Consider the following 19,265-nt stretch of genomic DNA (forward strand, 5'->3'; position numbering starts at 1 on the left):
GGACTCAATCCCAGGACTCCAGGATTGCGCCCTGGGCCAAAGGCAGGTGCTAAACCACTGAGCCACCCAGGGATCCCCTCAGGTTTGATTTTTTAAGAAACTATTTTGTTGGTAAAAAAAAAAAAAATCCATCAATCTCTACTGAAAAAGATTTTTAAAGAGTATGTCTGTAAGTAAAAGGCACTAGTCAGTTAGCCTTTTCAGTGGATAGTGGTAAGTGACTTGATTTCTCAGCAAATACACTCACCATAAATTTCTTCAATGTGACTTAAGAATATCACACATTGTCCTCCAGGCATTTTAAGATTTGCCTAAATCCCCAGGGATTACTCCAACAGGTGGGAAAGCATTAAGTCAACGTTATCATTTGCATATATTTATACAATCTTTCTTTCTGGAAATACGGTGATACCAAAACCAAGAAAAGAAATTGCCCTTATGTTATGCTTGAGAGTGCCATCTCTCATCATTTCAGCCAATATTTCAGGAATGATAAACTCAATGTGATAATATTTCAACCAATAACCAAGAGATAGGCATGAAATTTCCTAGTGAAAAGTAACATGAGGGGCGCATAGGTAGCTCAGTTGGTTAGCTCTGCCTTCAGCTCAGGTCATGATCCCAGTGTCCTGGGATAGAGCCCAGTGTCAGGCTTCCTGCTCAGCAGGGAGTCTGCTTCTCCCTCTTCCTCTGCCACTCTCCCTACTGCGCTCTCTTACTCTCTTTCTTAAATAAATAAATTAATTAAAAAATCTTAAAAAAAAAAGTAACATGAAATATCATTTTCCAGTAAAAATACTATCACACAGAGGAGAAAATGTGCATGGATTTTTTTTTGGCATGGATTTTTTAAATTAAAAGAAGATATGGAGAATCTTGACATTTTGAACATGTGATTGGTTGTATCAGCTCATTTTCATCTGTGGTCATGGCAACCCACCTGCCAACCCGAAGCTTGTAGGTTTACTTTATTTTATTGTTGGGTTGATTGTTGGAAAGATGAAGAAGCAATGCTTTGTGGCAACTCCTTTCATCATTGAACTGAAAACTGCCTCAACCTCCTCTTCTTTTCCTTCCCTTTTTCCTCCCTAGTCTTTCCTGCTCTGTTTCTGGAGGAAAAGTAACTTTATAGGTGAGGCTTATGCTAAGAGACTCCAGGAAAAAGCCAGGCAAAGATGGGTGCAAAGGTGAAGGTGGAGTTATCGGTTCAGATGACAGGAAAAGGACAAGGATCCTGGGCAGAGGAGCTCCAGAAAATTCAAACTGACCATCTGCTGATCAGTGGTCAGTATAAGTGTAATTGGTGGAGAGCTACAATCATACATTCCTGAAGGTTATTTGACATGGGTCAAATCTCTATACAAACAAGTATGCATTTCAGAACCACCAAATTTAAACAGCAGAAATTTAAAAACCATACAGCCACTATTAATAATTACTGGTTATTGTAATTAATGTTGTTACTGGTTTACAGCTTTCAAAGTATTATCGCAGATGGAGGCAATGTACAATTATCCACAGAGTATTTACAAATTTGTAGGTTTTCCAGACCTTTGGCATTTCCCCATCTCTCTGCAATTACATTGTTTTGGGATATTTCACTGTAGCTCATTTTGTTGTTGTTGTTGTTTTTTATCATTGTGGACAAAGAGGAGATCCCAGAAACTCAGGCTCACTGGGTATTAGTAACCCCTACAATGGTGACACGTGGAATTACTCTAGTGGTAATTCTGGATTTGTGAACTGCTTTCCTACTCATGCATCTCTCCTACCCTTTAAATACAAAGGGAGGAATTATTTCTAACATGTTTCTCTGTTAGACCACAATCATGCCAAGGATGGCTTGAAACAATCATAGTGCTCCAATATCTCCCCACATCTGAAGCTCCAGGAAAGCCACATTTCTGAATGTTTCTACTGCTTCTATCTTCAAATATCACCTTTATTTTCTCCATTTTCCCTTGAAATAACCTTATTGCTTGCCAAACTCCTCCTACAGAGAAGTCTTAGAATTCTCTTGCACATGTTGGCAAGCACAACCACCACAGGGAGGAATAGTAAAGATGTGAAACTCAGTCAATTTGGGATTAGAAGTAGAAGGTCAATGAGAAGAGTTAATTTTTATTTTGTCGACAATACCTACCAGGGATAGTTTGTCTACAATCCCTATTAGGAAAAGAGCTTTCCCCCCTTTTATATTTTCTTTTTGAGTGAATGAGTATCAAGGAATAGTTAGTTGAGTCTAACCATATGACAGAACTTAAGAGGAGAATGAGATCGCTTAAATATTTCAGTTCAGATGGTTCTTTCAAATGTGCATTTATCTCTCAATGCGTTGATCTCCATATTTCACCATTTTAGATTCGAATATACTGTTTAGATTGTTTGTAAAGACACAACATACACCACAGGGTAGCCGGGGATGTAGCAATAAACAAGTCATCCCATCTGTGCAGGAGGCAGCTGCCAACATGGCAGGATAGAGGAATAAGGATGGTAACAGCTCTGCCATGGCAGCCTTTGGTCAGCTGAAGACAAACAAATACTCAATTACCTGTGACATAAGAGTTTTCATGCAAGAATGAGAGCAACTTTCTGCTTTCTGTGTCCACAGAGCCATGCTTCAGGGAAACTTGTTGGAAGGAAATGTTCTGAGGAAGAAACTCAAAAGCCCAACTGCCCCACCCCGGCTCTCTCTTCCTCTTTCCACATAATTCTCCAAAGAGCTAACATAAAATGATAAAATTCCCAACTATATGAATAATAGGACAAAGTCATCCACACAGAACCACACAAATCTATGGCAATAAAATAAGAATAAAAGATTAAAAAAAAGATTAAAAAAAAAAACAAACACAATCTCCAAGAGGCAGAGGAAAATTGACACTTCAATCAAATTAACACACTAAAAAGAGTCAATTAAATATGGATTCTCTGAAAGGAACCTATTACTAAAGAAAGCCAACTAAATACAAGAGGAGGGCAAGAAAAGAAAGGATCAGAGAAGAACTACAAAAACAACCATGAAATGAGTGACAAAATGGCAATAATTACATACCTATCAAAAACTACTTTGAATGTAAATGGACTAAACACTCCAATCAAAAGACACAGGGTGACAAAATGGATGAAAAAAAACAAGATCCTTCTCTATGCTGCCTACAAGAGACTCCTTCAGACCTAAAGCCATCTGCAGATTGACAGTGAGGGGATGGAGATAACATTTATCACCCAAATGTATATCAAAAGAAAGTCAGGATAGCAATACTTATAGCGAGCAAAAAGACTTTAAAACAAAGACTAAAAAAAAATAAAAAATAAAATAAATAAATAAAACAAAGATTATAATGGGCACCTAAGTGGCTCAGTCAGTTAAATGCCTACCTTCAGCTCAGGTCTTGATCCTGGGGTCCTGGGATCTGGCCCCATATCGGACTCCTTGCTCAGGGGGAAGTCTGCTTCTCCCTCTCCCTCTCACCCTCTCCCTGCTTGTGAGATCATTCTCTCTCTTTGTCAAATAATAAGTTTTTTTTACAAACACTGTAACAAGAGACAAAGTAGGACACTACATGATCTTAAAGGTAATAATCCAACAAGAGGATATAACAATTGTAAATATTTATGTACCCAACGTTGGTGCACCCAAATACATAGAGGCATTTATAACAACAAAAAGGATGTAATTGATAGTAATACAATACAGTAGGGAACTTTAACACCCAACTTACATCAATAGACAGATTGGCCAAACAAAAAAATCAATGAAGAAACAGTGGTTTTGAATGATACACTGGACCAGATGCATCTAAGATATCTTTAGGATGATGAGGGAGCAAAAGGCTAGCTGAAGACAAAGCACAAACTGACACAGCAACTCCCCCAACCCCCACCCCGGCCAGGTGGCACTCTTGGCTGCCCTAAAACTAAGAGAAGGAAAAACAAATAGTTAACTTATAGAGATCAAAATCCTGCAAGACAAAAAAGTCTCCCTCAGTTTACAAGCGTATTTTTTTATCAATAACCTAGCTTCCAGAAGGAAATATAGATACAATTCAAAATCCTCATAACCTGCAGCCCATTGACAGATACTTGAAGCAAAGTATAATGTTCTCCCAACTATCTTAATGTTAATGCCTCACTAGAGGGGAAAAAACACCTTAACCTGACAATGGCAAGGCCTCCAGTATCCTGTAGGTCCTCTTTAGCATATGAAAATTCTTTTGAAACCTCCCTTTTCCTAACCCGACTCCCAAGTATATAATCAGCCACTACTCAGAGTCCCAGGGCAGCAGGTCCTTCTGCCCATGGGTCCTACCCCTGTGCTTTAATACAACCACCATTTTGCACCAAAGACATCTCAAGAATTCTTTCTTGGCCATCAGCTCTGGATTCCACCAAACCTCACCAGAAATATTTCCAAAAACCACATCAACATTACCTAAGATATTGCATAATTCACGCCAAGAAAAGAGAAGTATTTAACATGAAAAAACCATCGTGCACCATCCAGAACTGATTCAACAACATAAGTTTCATATGGGGCAAAAAAATCCAAACGTGTTACAATGGACGCCTTCAGGGCCTGAACACTATTTTTTGCACCACAAAAGACAACATACTGAAGAGAAGTCCTGTAATGCAATTAAAAGTAGTTGGTGTGGGGGGAGTAGGTATCAAATAATTATGTAAAGAAATACAACAAATATGATTACAGGGAACAGCATTACAGTGTGACTCAGTCAACAAACCTCCTTGGCTTTGAGGTTATTTCTCACTCAAGCCCAACTACACTGGATGTCTTATTGTTCCTCAAACACAGCATGCATATCACCTGCCTGAGGGCATTATGAAACTCTTCCTTCCTGCCGGTGTTCTGCAGGTATGGGGGGGGGCAGGCTCCTTCAAATCTTTGCTTAAATGTCAATGAGGCCAATCAAGATTGACTCTGTGATTTTTGTCTGAAGAACTGGGAGAAAGGAATTTTCATTAACTGCCATGTGTGTTAATAAAAAATCAGCATGTGTTTGGAGAAGTATTAAAATAGCTATATATTTATGAAGGAACAAGAAAGAAAGGGGAAAAGTGAAGGGTAGCAGAGCCTTTCAGAATAGAAATCACAGGGGTGATGTTGGGGGCCCAGTTTGCTCTGTATGCTCTCAGGCTGCAGGAGAGCACACGGGCAGCAGGAGCACCCACCCTTCTTATGCATAATCAGATATCACAGGCTCAAATGCTTACAGGCAGTGCACAGTGTGAAGAACCACCAGGGGATAAATTCAATGATCACTGCAGTGGGTATTTTACTTACTGTCAGCAAGATGATATGGAATGCATGTACAAGACCAGTGTCACCAGATTTTTCAGTTTTTCAAGAAAAGCTAAAACTCTATATTTTTAAATGTAAAAAATTCTTATTTGAAGGTTGGCAAGCCAATAAAAAATTTTAAATACTACAATCCAAACAAAAGATTAGGTTTTAAAGTTACATTCTTATATTCAAGTGAAGAAACAATTTAAGATTTAGCTATACTGGGCACATAATGATTTCCTGGAATTTAAGACTTAATGAACTCTATTCCAAAATACAAAGTTGAAACAGAATTCTTACTGTCTGAAAATGTGTGCTCTTGTTGGCAGGGATCATTTTTGCTTTTAAATGCTTGTTTGAATTAGATTGACAGTTCTGCTGCTACGAGAGGTTTATTTGATTTGTAAGGGTCAGTCATGATAGCTGTAGCTGGTTTGTTTTTAAGGTTTTATTCTAATTCTAAATGCCTTCTACACCTGGGTAACTTATCTTTTTTGGTGGGGATGAAAAAGAAGGAAAAAAACTTTATCCCAGGACTCAATCCAACCATGTGTCATTGCTAAAGAAAAGAAAATCAAGCAACTTCTCCAAAAACCTATAAAGACTATAGACGCGATAATAGGGAGAGAAGGAACACAGAAGCAGCAGTGGTGCACAATCAAACCAAAAAATTTACAATTAAAATTACATGACTCATGATATAGTTGAGAAGTATAAATGTTATTACTGAATTCTTAAAATAGAGAAAGACAAATTCCAAATTAGGATGATGAAGTACATGAAGTGTCCTGTGGTGGGGGATAGAATTAAAAATGATAAAGGTATTTTCTAGTTTCCATAGAGAGAAGGTAGAATGATTATTTAACTCTTGACATTAATGAAAGTATACAAGGTAGAAAGTGGTCGTAACAACTAAGGGGTAGGTTGGAATCACAGAAAAGTATTTTCTCTTGGTCCAATGTAGGTAAAGTCACAGCATTGTTGAAATGTAAACACATAGGAATTTAAGTATGATAGCAGTATTCATATTAATACTTAATCAACATTAATCATTAACTTACTAATTAACAATAAGTACTATCAATCATAGCATTATCCAGAAATTAATAATTAATATTAAAATTGGTACTAGTATTATCCAAGAATAAACAAAAAAGCTTTTAGTCTTGCCTAGCATTTCATCCAGGGGAAAGGAAAGAATAAACCTAGTAAAATGGAAGAATAAAGCTAAAGGTAAGTTGTGGGTTGATCCTATGGAACTCCACTTATTAAATATGATGATTAAACTCTTTAAATTGGGACACGATATAGCAAGATAAGAATCTCCCTAATTTTGAAAAGCCTGCATTGATATTGGTAAAAATTTCTAATCCAACTGGCACAGGTATAAAATAATAATGGCACAAGTATAAAAATAATAAAATAATCCTACTTGTTAATGCAAACAAAAACCACAAGCAAAATATTTGCAGGAATCAGATGCAATTTTATCCACTAAAGCATCATCCCCCAAGGAAAGCAGTAGCTGAAGGAAAGCTATTGAATCATTAACCATTACAACAAAGGCCATTTTTTTATGGGGACTGAAAGAGCAATGGATGAAAGTCACCTCCCATTCCTCAGGAAAATTCCCTCTTTAAGGCAGGATATAGGTATCCCTCCCCAATATGTCAAACAAGGAACCACACACACGCCAGTATCCTACTTCATGAAGAAACATGGAGAAAATCTATGTAATGATAAAAAAAAGAAACTAGATTAATTTTCTTACTATATAAAGATTTCAAACCAATTTTAAAAATTCAACAACTCAATTAAAAGCATTAAGCAAAAGACATGGACAGGCAGATCACATAAAACAGCAATGGCAATCATGAAATGATAGTGTAATTCTGATTAAAGAAATGTCCCTTAAAAACAGAATTTCACTTTTTAAAGTCCAGAGTGGCAAATATTAATATGTACACCTGCACACACAGTTGGCACTTTGTGAATTAATAGCTTTTCTTGTACACTATTGGTCAAAGTGAAAATCAGTATACTTTTGGAAAAAATATGGAAAAATCACCATGCTCTGTCTCAGGTTATTACTAAGGCGACATGCATCAAAACCAGAATACTCACAAATGGGGGTTGTTCACACAAGAGTCCATTTGATATGCCCCATTTGCAGGAAAACAACATACATATACATATATTTCTTCTTCTACGTACATTTATAATTTCAAAAAAACACTTTTAAGTGTGCTAACAATTTCTGGGGAGGGTGGCTCTAGGTTACTTCTGAATGTCTTATTTTGCTTTTTAATTTTTTTACATGTAAATTTTTTTTGGATAAAATATAGTTAATAAAAATGCAACCGAAAAACCACAAGAGAAAAATTTTTTAATGGGAGGAGGGAAAGAAGCTAGGAGATATCATTAAAGTCTTTTTTTTTTTTTTTTCTGGTATTGATTGTCGCAGCTGTGCTGGTCCCTTACACTTCAATCATCTAAACTCAGAAAGCATGAATGCTTCCAAGAGGGTTATTTATGTTGCCAGCACTCTCCTCAAGGGTGAGTGAGAAGGCATTTTCTAGGTAAGCAAACTGCTGGGTAATAAGTGTGCTCAGCAACACACTTACAGAAATGTTCTGGGGAATGAATTTACTTGGAAATAGAATTAACTGTTGCTATAGGAGATTGCTGAGGCAAGGCACATGTCTATAAAAACAAGCTACTGCAGCCCTAAAACTATTTATTTGGGGCAGATTTTCATTGGTTTAACAAGTTGTTCTAAAGACCTCAGGGTCTTTTCAATTTGCCTCCCCCAGAACTGTTCAGTGCTGCCTGAGGGGTTCCTGAACAATGCCCATCCATGAGAAACATAATCTCTGACTCAGTGGACCCCCACCTATACCACCTCCAATTGCCACAGGTGGCAAACTCTGGCACACACATCTCTCCCTGTCCCAGGGAACACACTGTTCAAGCTAACTCAAGCCTTTTTCTGTCTTCTGATGCCCACCCCCGTCATAAAGTGGCCACTTAACTCTATAAGGGAGAGTCTCCAGTTAAATGTGACACCGCAGATCCTAACACATACTCTCACTGAGAAAAGCATCCACTGTTTACAACTAGTTCACTTTAACTCCACATTACCAATACTCACGGTCAAAACTGACAGTGTCCCAAATAGAAAACTCAGGCAAGTCTAATTATTTAAGTAGGTCATACGCTTTTGGGCAACGTGTGTGTTTTCCTTCTCTGTTCATTACTCAAGGAAAGGGAAGAAATCGAGTACCACTACCATCATTGAACAGGGAAATGATTCAGGAGTCTCTGCTCACAGCCAACCCATATGGCTCCCATCACTGTTCGCATCAGTCTGTCCAGCTGGGACCATGCACATCTGGGTTCCTTGTAGGCAACGTTTTAAATAGCATCTCTCTCAAACAATACAACATAAACATCACTAGGGAGAAAGCTGCCCTAAGACTGGAGCCCCATTCAACAGCTTATGGCAAGATTGTTGGGAAATCTATGCCACTATTCTTGGGTTGTCAATGGTTTTAGCATGAACTATGATGAGAATTTAGAATACTGAAATTCTACTTTTTACTATTTGTCTAAAAGATAATGAGACATAATTGCTTACCTGATCTTCCAAGGTGCCCTCAACACAGCTAAAGCATTTAGCATTCAGCACATCTTTCATTGTCCAAATTATGCCCCATTATATAACCCATGTCTGTTTCTCTTTCTAAAGGTGTGAGACTGTCTTCTTCACGTTATCAAAGTAACTTACCCTTGCAGGGTGAGCTCTCCCAGCTGAGCAATTGATAATGTCCAAGCAGTTTTTAAACCGTTGAGTCTATGGAATAATTGTTCTCACTGGAAATGGAACAAAAGAAGAGAGTTTATCAGGATTTTTCTACTGTTTTATTCTGCTCATATTTAGCGTAAACCCAGTGGAGAAGCTATAGAGCTAGACTCTCAAATGATTTTGAATCTTTCTGACATACACTTAAGACAAAATATGTCTCTACTGAAAACTCAAAACAGTATTGAAAATAAGTAGTCAGGAAAGTTCACATGCAAATTTGACCTCTAGAAAGATTGGTAGTCATGGACATCAGGGCTTAATGTATAAGGTTTTATAAACTAAAACTCCCCAATCCTCTCACCAAAAAAGAACATTAAAATAAATCCCAAACACAGTGTCTAAAATTTGACAGCAAATAAATATATCTTTGAATTTACAGATACTTCTTTCATTGGCAAACTTTTCCCTATGTTAACTAAAATTATTTTTCAAATTAAATAAATTTTAGGTGTATTGTTATCCCTTCCTCAACTGGAAATAGTTCATTTAATCTCCAAAATGGCCAAGAGCCAAAATAAAGAAAGATCAACGACTAGCTTGTATAGGGGAAAACCAATATGCAGATCCATGTTACAAGGCAATAATCTGACAATCATTATAAGTTACTGGTTATATAAGCAAGCATATCATATTGTTGAGGATAAAATACTTGCAGGTGAAAAAAAAGAGAGAGAGAGAGAGAGTGCAAATCTTAAGGAGTGACTCTGGTGATTTTACCATTTGGTCAACACCTCAGAGGCCTAGAAGCATCTGACCTCACATAAAATATGAATGGGCAGCAAGAATGTGGAGTGATCAAATTTCTACAAGATCTAGGTATTTGTCATTCCATTGGGTCAAACCCTGTCTTCACAAATGCTTAAGACTTAAGAACAAGGAATCCTCTTATGCCTGTACAGAGCATTAAACCTCCCAGCAGTGATTGTGAAGGTAGAGTGTCTGGAACCACTCCAAGAGGTGGAATATTTTCTCACTGACATTGTATAGAATTGCTACTACATGGTGACAATAAACAGAAGACGGACATTTGGCCTGTTGTATCACTGCACTTAGTTCTCTGGAACTCCTGCGTGGCCTTCTAGGCTACTCATAATCTTCCCTTCTATAGACATGGCTGTAGCTCTTGCACTGGGAAGAACCATTCCCATCGCCAGCCACCCAGACACCACCATTTAGGCATCCTACATCTTTGGGATGTGGTGAATGCTGTCACTGCCAGTATTTTAAAGTTAGGACACTGAGTCTCAAAGCTGCTAACTGACTTACTGAAGGATGTTAAATGAGCTCACACTGGGATAGGAGGGCAAGTATTTTAAACCATTCAGCCAGCACTATTAAACATATCTATATTCTGAAAAAGTAACTGATACCTCTGATTGCTAATGTTTTAGCAGCAGACTGTTTTTGTTAACATGCAATAGTATTTAGACCTCCAGTTTTCCTTTCAGATAAAACCAAAACCCCATTTGCTCTATGGCCTGGAGGATTCCACAGAAGCCCTAAGAAGGGGATCTTGATTGGATACTGAGGAACCAGTATACAGAGACCATGCAGGGCATCTTGAGAGACCACACACCAGGATCCTGGGCAGTCAATAAATCCAAGTAGGGCTTAAGAGACATGGAAACAAAGGGGAGGCTGAATGCAGCGGACAACACACCCAGTGCTGGCATTATTTATAATTTTGACTCATGTCAGTCCTATATTGGGGGATAATTCTATTTCCAAAGACAGCTGCTCTTTATTCTCTCAATGGAGTACTCCCTTCAGGGCAACTCCAAAGTTTCTTTATAAAATGTGCTACATTCCACCGCCTTTGAATTTCTCTGGCCAGAATTGACCTTTCTATGCAACTAGGAAGGGAAAAATAATTACCATGCCCAATTTTAATTCTCATGTGCTTGATCCTACAATTATTGTCCCTTGAAAATATGAGTTTAACCTTAGGACATTGGCAAGCCCCATGTTATTAATGTACGGGTTTTTCCCCAGGACTGTGAAAGAGTTCCGAGAAGACAGAGAGCTTGGACTTTCTCCAAACCTTGGCCTTTCTAAATCTCTCCACCTTTTGTCCCCACAGTATGGAAAGAACTGCTTTTTCTGCCCAGCTTTCAGTTTCTGTGGTTCTCTGTTTCAGCCAGTCCAGTCTAAGCTAAGCCAGGAGGTGCTTTGGTTTGCACAGATGAGCCAGCTGTTCCAGCTGTTCAAACTGTAAGTGAATTTTTCAGGAGAGAAAGGTAGGCAACTTGCTAGGTCAACAAAGCAAGATGCATTCACCAGCCCAGGAGATCTCTGCTAGTTGTTCTGTCCACCGAGAGGCACAGATAGTGAAAATAAATGAAACTGGCAACCTTTCTTGCTCCTCCGGAATTATAAGTCTTCTGAGAGATAGGAAATCTCCTCCCAGATAGTTTTCTCATATTGTATGAATCTAGGGACACTCTTCTGGGGAAACCCCCTAAAACACATTGCTGGAATGTTAACTTTGCAGGGCCTGCTAGCTTTGTCAAAATAGGTCCCTTGGAGACATTCCCCCAGTGCAGTTTGAACCTAGTTTTTGTTGTCACAAGACTTTTAAATAAACTGAATGTTAGACAACCAAGATCATTACTTTTCTTGTTTTATTTTGGAATGCACAGATCATAGCAGATTATCATAATTTGCTTGCATAAGGCAACTCACAGTGGTGTGTTAGCTGTAAATGCATGCATGCATGGGTTTCTCTCTAACGTATGTGTGTGTTCGCTTTTGTCCTCATTCCTCCTCCCATCCTGCAGAAATAGCCATCCCAACATTTGCTGTACATGCTTGTGTAGTATGTCCATCCTTGGCTTTAGCCGTAGATGTACGTCTACATGCTATATTTTGTTGTTATGTGTTGACTAATGGGCACAACTGTGCAATAAATTACATTGTTTCTCACTTTTTTTCACTCAACGTTGTGCTTTTTTGATTTATTCATGATGCCGTGTTCACATATAGTGATGGCATCTGTTGGATAATGCCCTGAGGTATGTGCTTTCTGCATCCTACACATCTCATCCCCAGCGATGTCTCTAATTCTTGGCCAGTGCCTGGACATGTCTTCTAGTGGTCTGAGAATTTATTTGGGTTATATACTCAAGAGCACAAATTTGGGTCATAGACTATTTCGACACTCACTGTGATTAAACACTACATATTTTTATGCTGTTCCCAAATGAGGCTTTCTATGGTATCCTAGGTGTCTATGTTTTGGTGTTATAGAACTGTACTATTTTGATTACTATGGCTTTTGTGTACGTGTGTACATGTTAATATCTGCTAAAGCAGTCTTTCCTCTCTAGTATTTTTGTCATATTCTGTCATTTCATGGAAATGTGTTCTTCGATACAAATTTTAGATTAGGTTCATCAAGTTTCTAAATAAATCCAATGAAAATATTGAATTTAAAGATTAATTAGGAAGATTGATATTTCTATAATATTAAAATTGTTATTTTAGGAAAGGACAATATCTCTTTGGATATTGTCTTCTGTCTTTATGGGAATTTTATGTCTTCTCCATAAGACACTGTAAATACAGATACTTGACAGATTTTGTTGCTGTTGTGAATGGTATCTTATGTTGGATTATATAGTCAAATTGCTGGTATAGAGACTTCCTTCCACATCTCCTGAGTGTAAATGCATGCATTTACAACTAACACACACCACCTTGCTGAGCTTTGATTATAATAGTCTGTCTACTGATTCTGTTGTTTTGTATATAAATAATTGTTTCATCTGCAGATGATGTAATATAAGAAGTCCTGTTCCATACCATAAGAAAAGTAAAAGAAATGAGAAGTATATATTGATACCTGCTCTGTGAGTTTGCAAAAATAACATCTATTGTTTGCTGGTTGTAGAGTTCTAAGTATAATATGTAAGCTTATTAATTCTATCATTCAGATTTTTTACAATGGTACTTTTTGGCAGCTTGATTGAACCACTTCTTAGAGAAATCTGTTGCAGTTCCAAACTACAATCTATTTCTACTAAATCTATTTCTCCCTGAATACATGTTTACAATGATAGAATATTCTTAGAGTAAAGCTCCTTATACAATGTAGATCCTTCTTTGTCCTTTATGATATTCATGTCCTAGAATCTATTTTGTTATATTTTCATCTGTTACACCAGTAATCATTGGTTCATAATTGACATTCTCTTATTTTCACATTTTCTCTTTTGATTTAAGCATGACTCTTCCAGGCAACAAATGGTCAAATCTTACTTTGTAGTCCAGTCCTATAGCCTCCATTTTTTGAACTGCTGAGTGTAGCATATCTAAATTTTTTATATTGATTTGTTCCTACTATCTTGTGTCAAATCTCCATTTGCTATATTTAATCTTAGTTTTTATTTTCTTTTTCTGCTTTCTGTTGGATTGATAAATTTTTTTTTTCTTCCCTGGCTGATGTAAATGCAACACATTCTATTTTTCTTCTGTTCATGGTCACTCTATTAAGATCCATAATTACTATCGAGTTTTTAAACTAATGAATATCTAGATCTTTCCCCTATTTTGACATGTGTTTAAGCAAGTTCTCATATCCCTTGGCTCTCCTCACTGTGTTGTCCACTGTTTGGTACTGTTCAAAATTTTAGTTCTGCGTTAAGATGCCCTTTGCCTTTTTCTTTTCTTAGTTTGGCCTCACTAGACAACAATCAAGTACCTAACATATATTACCACCCTTCTACATTTGTAGAAGCCTTTCCTGGAGTTGAGCCATTCCTCTCAGACGGTTTTCAAAGTGGATTTTTGTCCAGCAAAACTTTTGAAAACCAGCATGCCTGAAAATATTTTCAACACATTCTCACATTTAATTGAAAATTTGGTTAGGTACAGAGTGTTTATGTTGAAAATAAGGATAAAATATTACTCTATGTTAGTCTGCTCAGGCTGCCATATCACAATACTATATAGATTAGGTGCCTTAAACAACACAAATGTATTTTCCTATAGTTCTGGAGGCTAGAAGTCCCACCCACACCAAGGTGTCAGCCAATTTGGGTCCTGGTGAGAGCTCTCTTCCTATCTTTGCATGGCCTTCCTTTCCTCAGTGAGTACACTCAGAGACAGAGCAAGCTCCCTGTGTCTCTCCCTGTAAGGGTACTAATCCCATCATGAGGGCTCCATTCTCATGACCTGATTACCTTCCCAAATCTCCACCTTCCCATATCATCACACTGAAGGTCAGGGCTTCACCATATGAAATTTGAGGGAACACACAAATATTCAGTCTGGGACACTTTTTTTTTTTTTTTAAGATTTTATTCATTTATTCATGAGAGACACAGAGACGCAGGCAGAGGAAGAAGCAGGCTCCATTCAGGGAGCCCGACGTGGGACTCGATCCCAGGTCTCCAGGATCATACCCCAGGCTGAAGGCAGCGCTAAACCGCTGACCCACCCAGGCTGCCCATTCTGCAACACTTCTTAGAGTTAGTGCTGATGTTGAGATTTATGTTGTTGGTTTGGTTCTTGTTCTCTTTAGAAGTCTACTACTTTCTTCTTGGAACTTTTGGAATTCCCTTTGTTATGTCATTGAAAATTTTTACTCAAATATGCCTATGTATATGTTTTCCTTATTTATCATGTTGAAAACCCTCTGAACCATTTCTATGGAGTATCTTTAACCACCACCTTCTTCTTCCTTTTCTTTAAAATGGAGCTTCTCTTCATTATTTTTTTCAAACAACGCTAACTTTCCACTTTTTCTTACACTTTCTGGGTCTTCCTTCCATTTGTTGCTAGTTTTATTTCTACTCACCACGTCTTTGGCACTTCTGTTATAATTCTCTTCTTTTCAGCCTTTCCCAACATGTTATAAAGGAGTCTTGAAAGTTAGCTTGCAGGATCTCTGGGTGGCTCAGTGGTTTAGCCCCTGCCTTCTGCCCAGGGCATGATCCTGGGGTCCCAGGATCGAGTCCCACGTCAGGCTCCCTGCATAAAGCCTGCTTCTCTCTCTGCCTGTGTCTCTGCCTCTCTCTCTGTGTAAAAAAAAAAAAAAAAAAAAAAGAAGAAGAAGAAACAGCTTGCAGCTCACCCATTGTTCTTCAGCCCAATTCAGTCTAATACTGCATCCTCTACTTTAACACTCATGGTTTTCATACTACGTATTTCTACTTGGTTCACTTCTGTAACAATTATTATCTGCTTATATTGGTACACTCTTTCACGATCTCACTGAGTATTTTTATTATGTTTATATTCTTGGGCCATCTCTCTTTGCAATTCTACTGCAGTGGTTTTATGTTTTTCTATTTGCCTTCTTCTTGGAGGCTGTACTCTTTGGATCTCAGTTACTTTAGTCTGTGAGTATACACTATTCTAGGACAGAATTCTCACCTGAGGCAATGTTGACCCCCGGGACACATTTCGCAATTGTCTGGAGCTATTTTTAGTTGTCACAACTGGTTAAAAGAGATGCTACTGGCATCTAATGAGTAGAGGCCAGGGGTGCTGCTCAATATCCAACAATGGACAGGACAGTTCCAAAACCCTTACAACAATGAATGATATGGCCTCAAATGTCACTACTACTAAGGCTGAGAAGCCCTCAGTTAGGAGTCTCAGCTGCTGTGTGTGTGCTGGAGAGGGCCTGAGTCCCAAGGGTAAAAGACCCTTGCAGTACAGAACCACTGTGGGCCACTTCTTTTCCCTCAGCAATACCAGGCAACCCTCTGGTCAGGGTTTTCTCTAAGGCTCTTACCTGAATTTCATCTCCTGAGGTTGAGGTTCACCACTGCTGGGTATTTAGAAGGGGTATGGGCAGAAGAGATGCCAAAAGAGGGCAGGTCAGGGGCACCTGGATGGTTCAGCCGATTAAGCATCTGCCTTTGGCTCAGGTCATGGACTCAGGGTCCTGGGATGAAGCCCCTGCATCTGGCACTTCACTCAGCAGGGAGTCTGCTTCTCCCTCTCATGCTCCCTCTGTTCTCTCTCTCTCAAAACATAAAATCTTTTTTATAAAAAGGAGGGCAGACCAGACCCAAGGAGCCCCCTTTCATCAATTTCTCACCCGATAAGGATGCTGTGCTGCCCTGATATGATCACCTCTCCTAAGAATATCAGTGGCCTGCCTATTGCAATAGTTTTCTTGTAGCAAAGGGGACAGGCAAGGACTGCCCCACCCCAGACATACACACCAAAGCAATATTGGGGAGAAGCAGAGGAGAAATTAATTTTTTCTACCAATTCTCTCACTAGTCTTTTAGAAGCCTGGTTCTAGCTTAGTGAAGCAACCTCCCACCTGTCACCTCAAGAGAGGTGCTAATCTATTTCCAAGATCCTTCAGGGAGCTTTGGTGCTTTTTATAGGGTATAATCTCCTCTCTTCCAGCCTTTCTTTCTGCTTCCATAGCTGTCTATGGTTGCTGTTGAAGTTTCATGGAAAACTCTAACAACTTTAAAAGTATTAATTGTAGGGGCCTTGTAAAGACCAAGATGTTGAAGTGAATATTTCTATAAATTTTATTTTTCTTTGATGGATGATAATATATATATATATATATATATATATATATATATATATACACACACACACACACACACACACACACACATACACACACACTCACACACAAAATAAAACTCGTTGTAAATGTTTTAATGCTGTGGGATGTATTTTTGAGTTGTTATTTCTCTCTGTTTTGAACACAAAATGATTTTTCTCTTAACTCTGACAGTTACCATACACATGAATATTTAAATGATAAGAAAACTAAGTGTTTTTCCCCTTTCCAGTTTCAATTGAATACTGTTTAACATCACAGATCCTTCTTTTATCTCAGGGAACAGAATCCCATTCCTAGCCACTAATAACATTAATCAAAGCAGTCTTTTATGACATATAAATAAATGAATTTTCCTTTACACACATAGGACAATATAGATGATCTGTAGAGAATGGATATTTATCACAGTGATATATTCCTGTTATCACACTGCCATTATTTAGCCATTCATTCAGGAAAAGTGAACGGCTTAGGATATTAAGATATGGAGATGGCAGTATAAAGAAAGAAAAAAGCTAATGGAAATTCAGAGATGGCTTTCATGGCCCACTCCCTATTTTTTTATTAGAGCTTACTTACATGACTTATAAGCAGACTTAAAATCCAGACTTAACATTAATAAGAGTTTTTCATGAGAAAGCAGTTTTTCACATTTATGAATGATATACATTGCAAACAATGCATCTCAGAAAAAAATTAAAAGCTTAAACTCTTTTATTTAAATTTGTATACATTAAAACACGTAAGGGGAAAATATTTTACTTTTTTATATACCTATATGTCTATTTTTCTTTTTTTTATTTTTTTAAAAGATTTTATTTATTTTTTCGTGAGAGACACAGAGAGAGAGGCAGAGACACAGGCAGAGGGAGAAGCAGGCTCCCTATGGGGAGCCCGACGTGGGACTTGATCCCAGGACCCCGGGGTCACACCCCGGGCTGAAGGCAGATGCTCAACCACTGAGCCACCCAGATGTCCCTTATCTTTCTTTAAAAAAAAAAAAAGTATTTTATTTATTCATTTGAGAGAGAGACAGAGACAGAGCATGAGGAGGGCAGAGGAGGCAAAGGGAGAGAGACAAGCAGACTCCCAGGTCACCAGGGAGCTGATGCAGGGCTCTATCCTAGGACCTTGAGATCACCACCCGAGCAGAAGCAGATGCTCAACCAACTGAGCTACCCAGATGCCCCTATCTATTTATCTTTCTACCACTTATTTTTGTGGTTCAGCACAGAATAATTTTCCATAAACTGTCAATTGAGAATAAGTGCTGAAGTACAGCCAATTATTTATAAAACACGAGAATTAATAACTGTGGATGCAAATATTTTTACCAATTCTACTATACCATAAGCACTAATAAGGAGGGAAAAAAACCCAGATTTGATGACAGTAGCATATAGATAGTCTCAGAGTAAACTCAAGAGTAACCTAAATGTGAACATTTTATTCAAATACATTTAATGTAGTCTACACAGGATATTTTAGGACAAAAAAAAAAATAAGAATTCAAAACTTCTGTATACCCGATAACATTCACACTAATCAAGATAAAACAATTGTCTTCCAGTTCACGTTTTCCATTTTGGTCCTTTGTTTTAGACCAAGGGGCCAGCCAACTAGTACCCTCAAGCTCAATTGGGTTGGTCATCACTCTTTTGTTTTTGTTTTTTTTTTTTTAAATATTTTATTTATTTATTCATGAGAGACACAGAAAGAGAGAGAGAGGGGCAGAGGCACAGGGAGAAGCAGGCTCCATGCAGGGAGAAGCAGGCTCCATGTGGGGAGCTCAGGTCCCCAGGTTCACGCCCTGGGCCAAAGGCAGTGCTAAACTGCTGAGCCACCTGGGCTGCCCATGTCATCACTTTTGTAAATAAAGTTTTACTGATACACAAACACATCCACTTGATAATGAATTATCCATGAATGCTTTCATGTTACAACGTCTGAGTTGAAGCCATCTGGCCTGCAACAGCTAAAATATTTACTATCTAGCCCTTTAAGAAAAGAGTTTGCTGACTTGTCACAGGCCATGAATACGTATTAAAGTTGTTGCCATGTTCTCTCCACTGTTACCTTAACCAGTGGTAGTTGGAATGTTCTTCCCACATCACTAAGGCAGTCTTGGCATCTTCCCCATGTTTCCTAAACATGATATGATAAACCTGGTTGTAGGTACTCTCTTCTCTTGCTGTGGGCTGACATGAACAGTCTTCCCTGCCACAGGAACTGCTTGCAACAACTTCCCAGTGATTTTGCACTTTGATTCTTAACTTATTCCAAAATTATGTGCACAAACATTTCCTTTGTGCTAAGCTTGGACAAGCAGTGATTCATACTTTTGTTGGCAAAATGAGAATCTTGATTAGAATCAATAATATCAAATAGTTGCCATCAATTAAAAATGCTTCCAACAAACCTTTCGTAGCAGAGTTGTATAAATGGATATGACCTTGATTTATTAGGGAATGGATGGATGCATAGTGAAAAGTATTGATTTTTCCATTTTTTTCCCCAGATACTGGTAGCATACAATTGATTTATAGTAT

General features: G+C 38.1%; 1 long non-coding RNA gene across 1 annotated transcript in view; it reads right to left on the bottom strand.

Moving 5' to 3' along the window:
- Nucleotides 1-8,979: 8,979 nt before the first annotated feature.
- LOC121482770 overlaps nt 8,980-19,265 on the bottom strand; it is a 325,637-nt gene continuing 315,351 nt past the window's right edge. Inside the window, exon 8 of the long non-coding RNA XR_005985619.1 lies at nt 8,980-9,181. This is a non-coding gene — a long non-coding RNA (uncharacterized LOC121482770). The remainder of the gene's footprint in view (nt 9,182-19,265) is intronic.

The sequence above is a fragment of the Vulpes lagopus genome, chromosome X, assembly GCF_018345385.1.
Source record: "Vulpes lagopus strain Blue_001 chromosome X, ASM1834538v1, whole genome shotgun sequence".
NCBI classification, from domain to species: Eukaryota; Metazoa; Chordata; class Mammalia; order Carnivora; family Canidae; genus Vulpes; species Vulpes lagopus.